Here is an 8,276-nt window from a genome sequence, read left to right on the forward strand (position 1 = left end):
CTAGAGTCCTCCCAAGGTCCCTTCCCGTGTGAATTATCCTGCAAGGCTATGCCGCTATGTTCTTCCAACAGCAAGCAGATCATTGCAGGTGGTGCAGCTCACAAGAAGCTCATTGCTTTCTCCTGCTTCGTGCACTGATTTACCATCTGTTTATCATCTCTAATAAGCAGCTAGCTTCCAGACCATGCTTTTAGAAGAGCTATTTTATTCCCAGGTTTTCATTATGTCTCAGCTGAGGTCTGGTAGTATGTCTCCTGTTCCTCCACACCTCACAGCCATGGAAATACAGGTATCGGTGGCCGTTCCCTCACTTATATGATGTTTCTCTGCTGCACAGAAGTGCAACAGCATAAAGCTCCCAGGTGAAACCATCTATACCAGCTTCAAAAGCAGGGGCAAATCCCAATCAGATTTTACATGGCATTTTTACTAGCTATGGTGTTCTGAAGTGCTGTCTTAATATTTGCCTTAACTCAAAAAAAAAAAAAAAAAAAAAAAGACTGTAAACTTACTATCTGAGGAAAGCCAGACCATCAACAAGCAAGTCCCCACCACTCTGCACCAAGAAATACCATACCACAAGCTTTCACTGAATTGTAAGGGGGGGATAACCTTCACAGGCTGCTGCTGCAGCTGCTGGAAGATGCAGAAGTCCATCTGGTCCCCCCTGTTTGTGTCTCCTGAGATTCCCCGAGGGAAGCACAGCCAACAGTTCTGCAAAGTCCGCCTGCCCTGGGCTTTGGTCGCATTGCAGCTGTGCTCACAAGTGCTTTTAATTTTTCAGAAAACCTCCCAAAGTAATCTAGATACAGAAAAACTAAAGCACAAGAGATGCCTTGCCCTCTATACAATGTGGGAAGCTTCTCTGAAGGCTCCTTCAACGCCCATTATTACTAGAATAAGCCACAGTAGACAGTTCCTCATTTCTTACTGAGGTATATAGGAGAGAGGGGCAATCGGCACAGACGGGTTAGAAAGAGGCACTCGGTGCCTTGGGAGTTCTGCGTGATGCTCCCATTGCCCCAGGGACAGGCATTGCCCGCCCTCAGGCTTGGCCCCATCCACAGCACCGCAACAGGAGGATGGGAGAAACACACAGAAGCTCCTGTACAGTGGGAACAAAGAACAGGTGCAGGGAAAGAGAGAGAGGGGAAGAACCAGAAATGCTGAGAAGAAATAAACCAAACCAAAATAAACAAGAACACCTAGAGCCAATAGTTTGGGTTCTGTTACGAATAAACAATAACAAAAAAGAAACGTTTCAATTTGCCTTAAAACATAACAACCTTAATGTGCCAGAGACACACCTGTCCAGGGGGCTCCACCAACACTCCCCCCCTGCCCAGGGCACCCAGCGATGCCTTTCAGCCCCCCGATGCCCACAGCACCCACTGCGGGGATGTGTCTGTGTATTTACTGACCTTCTGAGGGTAAAATGGGATTAAACCCAGGAATGACTGCAGCAGTTTCAAGCCACATGCTCAAATAACAAGATGCAAGTTTCCTTAGATGTGTTTCCAAAACAGCCATTAGAAACCCCAGATCAAGAGTTACGAAGCCCCAGACCCTGTAGTTTACCCGCCCTTGCTTCCCACCCCAGCGTCCCACTCAATTACCTTGGGGCCACCTCTCCAAGCCCTAGATATGAGCAAACCAGTGCAGCCCCACCATCAGGACTTGGCTCCCAGTTTCCCCTCAACCACTTGCACCCTTAGGTAACAAGCAATAAAACCGCCCCAGAACTTGGTGTGGGTGTGACGCGGGCTGCCAGCCCAGGTCACCACAGGGACAGACCCCGCGCACCCCCAGCCGGGCTCTGCAGCACCGGCCCACACTCCCCCGGCAGCCCTGCTTTCAGATAAATGAGCCTACTGGCTCCTTTCCCTCCTCACTCTGCTAAATGACATCACTGCAAAACCCCTGACAGCTGGGTGCAGCTACGGAGAGATGCCCCTGGCCAAAGTGCCCCAGGAAAACCTGGTGTGGCTCGGGTGAAGAGCTGCACCTGCTGATTACAGCATTCAGATGCAAATGGCAACAAAAAATACTTGCAAAGTAAAGAGCAACACATTGGAGCTGTACCAGAACCCAGTGGTGTACAGAAGTGCATCACAGCAGCTCTACTTCCTATTTCCTTTTCCTTACAGCTCTGAAAATCATAGCGGCAAGGTGGGGGCTCGGGGGGTTCTGGCGATCCGGCAGCCCCGGCGGCTGCTCGGGGCCAGCTGAGCACACTCAGGAGCTGGGGCCCAAGCCCCCACCGTGTCCAGCCGGATCTTTCCCACTGCTTTCCTGCCTGGTTTACCATCAGGCACAAAGCCCAGGGGTGCAGGAGCGGGTCTCCGGGGGGAGCTTTGGTGACAGCCGTAGCTGGCAGTGGGGCGCAGCGATGCCCGGGGTGCAGAGGGACCAGCTCAGTGATGCAGAGCTGGGCTGCCAGCCCCCGGTCTGGGGCTGAAGCTGCTCCTTTTGGGTAGTGCCTGACGAAGGGTCTCTTGCAAACAACCCAACTCTTACAGATTTTTTTATGTTGAAGCAGTAGCGAGGCTCCTGGCCAAAATCAGCATTGGACTGTGGTAGTCTCTACAGATACGAGGTATGTTTGGTCTGACAGCCTGGGGCAGAGAACACCCGAGCACTGTAGGAGCAGAAATTCACACCCAGACCCCGGTGGGTGTTGCACCATCAGAAGAACCACTTTCCTCCCCCTCCACACCATTGTGCCCTATGATCCCCGAACGGCAGCACCATCCGTGGTGGGAGATGAGGCCCCTGGGCACCATGGTGGGACCAGCCCTGATAAAAGACACAAACTCGCAGCAGCAGCAGCAGCAGCAATGGAGCGAGGAGATGATCGGAGCAGGACTGCAAGTATTGCTCAGCCAACTCCAGGCTGATTCACTACAAGTATCCCAGCAATTTCCCAATGGCTTAAGAGTCACAAATTTTACAGGGTATTTGAGATACAAGTTGATGTCCTTTTAATATTTAAAGGGCAGGGAAATGGCACTTGATAAAAGAGAAAGCTGGCGGAAGGGTCTAGCTAAAAGGAAGGGTGGGGAAAAGGAGGGTGTAGGCAAGATGTGAGGAGGACAGAGATTATTTTTGTGGCCAGAGCCCTGCATGGTGTAAATATCTTAGTCTAGCCTGTATTGCTTGTAGTCATAAAAGAGGGGAAAAATTTGTAGAAAGGAAGACAGATGCCCATTCGAAGATAAAATCCAAAAGGAATATCAAAGATTTAATTTAAAATAGCTCAAGTATGTCTTGGTCTAAGGTTCAGAAATCCTTGGCAAGCAGCTGGTGAAAATGGCCTGAAGGCGATGAACGAGGCAGTATTGGGAAATGGGAACTGAAGCAATATCTGCTGGTGGGAAAAGAGAAGTGGCCGGGATATTTCTCAGCTGGTTTCACATCCAGGCACCCCCTTTCACGCATGATCCCTCCTGCTTTACAGCAGGTGGCAAAGCGAGAGGTGTGAGCCAGGCTCCATTGCCAAGGGTATCAGGGTACCAATGGAGAGACACCACCACATGGGGACTGATTCACAGGGAACTTCTTATTCAAGACATTGTTTTCCCTCTTGCGCAAAGACTGCACTAGGGAATCTCTCAGCTGCAAAGTCTGGCTTACTGCTAGCAGGCTTGGCTAGTTTCCTACCCAGGGGAGAAAACACTAAAACCAAAAGGATCTGCTGCTTGTGCTTAGTACTAAGCACTATTTTGGTTTACTAAATGAATGTGTAACTATAGAAGCAAGGTGCAAAGAGCACTGTGGGTCCAGGAGACATGATGCAGTCTGGTGCCCAAATGCAGGCAGGTGCCAGGATGCATTACAGAAGAGCCAGTGCAAATTAGCCCTGAACCCCTGCCCAGCAATGCAGCTCCCGGGCTGAAGCACCTAACGTACACCTACAGCACCAGGAGTTGCTTTGAGATATGGGTGTGTATCAGGTTTGCACACGGGGAATCACAGGACACCCCCAGAATAACGCAACCCCCGACTCGTACCCACAGGGACAGGCTGTGAGCAGGGACACTTGCACTCGCTATGGTCATAGCATTTGCATTACTTCCCTTAAAATAAGTAGTCTCGTGGGTTTTAGAATAGCCAAGTACGCAGGAGGGTTTATGTTTCTGCTTTCTTATATTTATATACAAATAAACCACATAAATATCTCCCAGCACCACAACAACAAAACGCATGCAGTGAGCCAGCAGACAACAGCCTGGCCTGTACCCAGAGGCCGGGCTTGGTTTAACTTCTAAGAATTCTGCCAAACAGGGACTCCCCACTTCTTCCTATTGGAACTGATGGCGATGTACGTTGTTTAAAGATGCATATGGAAAGGCTGTTTTGTTGCATTTCTTCAGTGTCAGCTTGTAACTCTCATTCACACCCATCAGCTGCTTTGCTCAATCTGCTTTGGGTTTTGGCGATGAAGTTTAATGAGGTTAAAGTAAAACCTCTCAAAGATTAAGAAGGAGAAAGCTCTTTGTATTTTGGAAGGAAAGGGGTTTAACGAGCGGTTGCCCAGTTCAGGACAGTGAGAGCCAGTGAGAAAGCGAAGTGCTGCTCCAGGATTCCTGGGTCCAGAGCACTTGGACACTTGCAGCTGCTGGGGAGCACATGCGGTGGCTGGGGACTTCCACCCAGAGCAGCCCTTTACCTTCCATCAGAGAAAGCCGCTGTCTCCATGGCCACTAGCTAATGCAGAATTTCCACGGCAAAGGAGACCAGCATGGCTGGAGTGGCAGGGCTGTGCAGTGACAGCACAGCAGAACGCGGGGGGCTTGCACCCACCCTGGGCTGCCCGGCGGCTGCTGCGGGGGTGGAGGAGTGCAGGGAGGCTGGCCGTCACCCAGGCACACAGGTTCTGTGGTGTGTCACCATCTTAAAACACATAACGAGGATGATGCAATTTACCACAGATCCACTTTTCACAGTATTTTATCAGAGTCATTTAGAAACAGCAGCAGAGACTGGTGAAGCAGCAGCAGTGCGATGACTGAACTTACGCTCACCTCTAAGCAGCCTGGGAAATGTCAACCACAAACTTGAAGTGAATATGTCCAAAGCCACAGGTTTGGTGTTATTTTTTTCCTTTTTTTTTTTTTTTTTAGCTCATCAGTCATGATACTTTATAAAGGCATTTGCAATACTGCAGAAAAGAAGAACAGAAAATTCCAGAAGTGCATTTTATGCAGTATGAAATACAGTCTCCTCCAGTTTCATATCTTAAATTTGGGTTTTGCTGTATTCCAGTATAATAGTCAGCTTGAAAGGAGCTTTATAATGGCATATATGAACAAATATATTGCATGGACAAAGGAGAAAGTAACCCTGCCAACATCTTTGAGGAAATTTAAATTTGAAATCCAAATGAATATAAGTATCAACAAAGATTTTTTTCCTCCTCAAAACTTGTTTTCTCTAAACTCTTCTTTAACATCCTTAATTTAATTTTCAGTGCAGCAGATGTTACTTACCAAATGCTTTATAAATAATACCTGGCTATAGTCTAGTCTAATCTAGTCCCGTATTGTAGGATAAGAAGTCTACACCAAGTTGCAGTTAGTTAAATGAGGACCCAGTGCCTGGTGTGAGATAACTGGTCCCTGATTCAAACCTCCTGCAAAAAATCTGACAACGCCAAAAGACTAGATTATTAAAATAGAGTGCACACATGCATTCCACCATACCCCCACGTGCCTGTGGGAATACAAAGTCTACATTTCCAGTACATTCAAAAGCCAATTTCTAATGACCCAGGTGGTTCCAGGAGGGCAAAGGGACCTCTTGAAGAGAGGGATTGAAGTGGGATGAATTAGTTCAGCAGAGGCTGGTCTTTATTTTGTGTTAGGCAGGGGAAGCCCTTGGTGGGGGCCCCCACTTTGGAGCACTTGGCCACTGAAATCCAGAGACGGTCTGATAATAGTCTCAGTAGGGTCAGAGTCTGAATGTCGGTGAAGATAAATCAAGCAGTAACGGACGCGTGAGCGAGGTTAAAACCGCTGACAGCAAGGCGACGTAAGGCAGAAAATGTCTTTCATCCCCATCACAACACAGCGGGTGCAGAGGCGGTCGGCTGGTTCCATGGAAATTAATCTACTTCTCTGGAACTGACATAAAACCACACAGCTGGCACATCAGCATTCCTACCGCTCTTACGGAGAGCGGGCACAGGCTGTGTTCTGGCTACGGAATGCATGAGAAATGCCAAAATTTAGATCTTAATCTTTATCAGTTGCAAAGTCTATGGCTGTGAACCTGAATCCAGATACAGGACTTACTCAGCCACCTTTCTTCTGCTTTTCTCTGCGGTGTCCCCCCATCAGACAGCCACCAGCCACTGGCCAGAGCTGCTGGGCGTGCTGGCCATCAGCTGCTGCTCCACGAGAATCCGCATCCCTGCTTCCAAGGGCAGAGGTTTCCCAGCCTTGCCTTCATCCCATGCCTCCTCTGGCTATGAACTGTGCAGCAAGCGCTGTAAGGAAAGCGACACTGTTAATGTACTGGCTATTTCTGTATTTCTAGATCTGCTGATAAAAGGTATTCCTTCTTTGCCAAAGCGTATTCATTTCTTCTCATGCTGATACCCATTCTCCCTGCAAGTGTTGTGTATAAGCATAAATATATATGTATACATACATGTTTTTACAACACTGGCATCAAGACAGCTGACAGCATGTTACTTTTGGTGTATTTTATAAAACTTTTCTCCAAACACCATCACTTAAGCAGCTGCTGTCAGGTCTGCCTACACCCTGCCAACCACCTCCTGTCTCACCACCTTATTCTGGCCATATTCCCTTGCAGGGGGGAAGCACAGTCATCTTCCTCATGCTAGAAACTATCCCATGAGAGGTTTAACCCCAGCTGGCAACTCAGTGCCACCCAGACACTCGCTCGCCCGGAACCTCATCCCTGGGATGGGGAGGAGAACCAGAAGAAGAGTAAAACTCACGGATTGAGAGAAGAACAATTTAATAATTGAAATAAATAACCACAACAACTGTAATGAAAAGGAAACAGGAGAGAGGAAAAAACCCCAAGGGAAAAGCCCCAAGTGATGCTCCCTACCCACTGGCTGATGCCCAGCCAGACCCCAGCAGCGATCGGGGCCTCCAACCAACTCCCCCCAGGTTATATCCCGAGCATGACATCCTCTGGCATGGAATATCCCTGTGGCTAGTTTGGGCCAGCTGTCCTGGCTGCGTCCCCCGCAAAGTCCCATGCCCCTCCAGCCCTCTTGCTGGCAAGACCTGAGAAACTGGAAAGTCCTTGACTTAGCACAAATGTTACCCAGCAGCAACCAAATCCAGCAGCGTGTTATCAACACTACTCTCATACTAAACCCAAACCACAGCATTTCACAAGCTACTAAGAAGAAAATTATCTCTATCCCAGCCAAAACCAGCACAGGTGGGCAGGAGGGTCCGCCCTGCAGAAAGCTTCACCATGGCAAAATGTGGAGATGGACAACAGTGTTTTTCTAATGCTGCTGTCCTGAAGTCATTTCCCAGACAAAAATTCTCTCCTTGCAGTCCAGCTGGAAGATGAAAACTTAGATCAGGGAACCTAAATTTATTTTTTAGTCCTCCACCAACAGCTGCAGAAGTCCTTGACAGTCTCTGCTGCTCAAAAGTTTATACATTCCAGCCTACCCAGCTCACTGTGAAAAATAATTTCCCATATTCCTCTTAAAATGCTGTAGCTGCATAAGATCCGCTTTCCCTATGACCTGAGATAATGTTTAAGCACCTGGGCAGGACACACCTTGCCCACCGTCCAGCTTGCAGCGAGGAGGAGCTGGCGGTGTCCGAGTGCGCTGGGCTTTCCACCGCCTCGCCCTGTGCGATGGCTCAGAGCATTGCGAAGTGACTGGCACGGGGCTGGCTGCTGGCTAGGAGCAAAGCTGGGAGCCGTGTGAAGCTCTGGAGTTTATGGCTACCTGAGCAATGAAACTAAGGCAAATTGTGTATAATGAGAAGTGTGAACAGAGTTGGGAGCTCTGCGCCATGAAGAGCCGAGAGATGGCTCTGGCGCAGGGATAAGCGCCAGCTTCTGGCTGACAATCTCCCAGATACACAGCTTAACAGGGTGCAACACCCAGACGTGCTTTTAAATAAAAGTGAGGGCCAAGCTGTGAGAGATGAAGGCACGGCTGGTGCCTCCCAAACCCCGAGTGCCCCCAGGAGCAGCACCCCTGACAGCACCGCGCCCCAGCACCCATCTGCACGGCAGCTCCTGCGGTTTGGTGCAGTTCCATCTCA

The sequence above is a fragment of the Falco naumanni genome, chromosome 8 (genome assembly GCF_017639655.2).
Source record: "Falco naumanni isolate bFalNau1 chromosome 8, bFalNau1.pat, whole genome shotgun sequence".
NCBI classification, from domain to species: Eukaryota; Metazoa; Chordata; class Aves; order Falconiformes; family Falconidae; genus Falco; species Falco naumanni.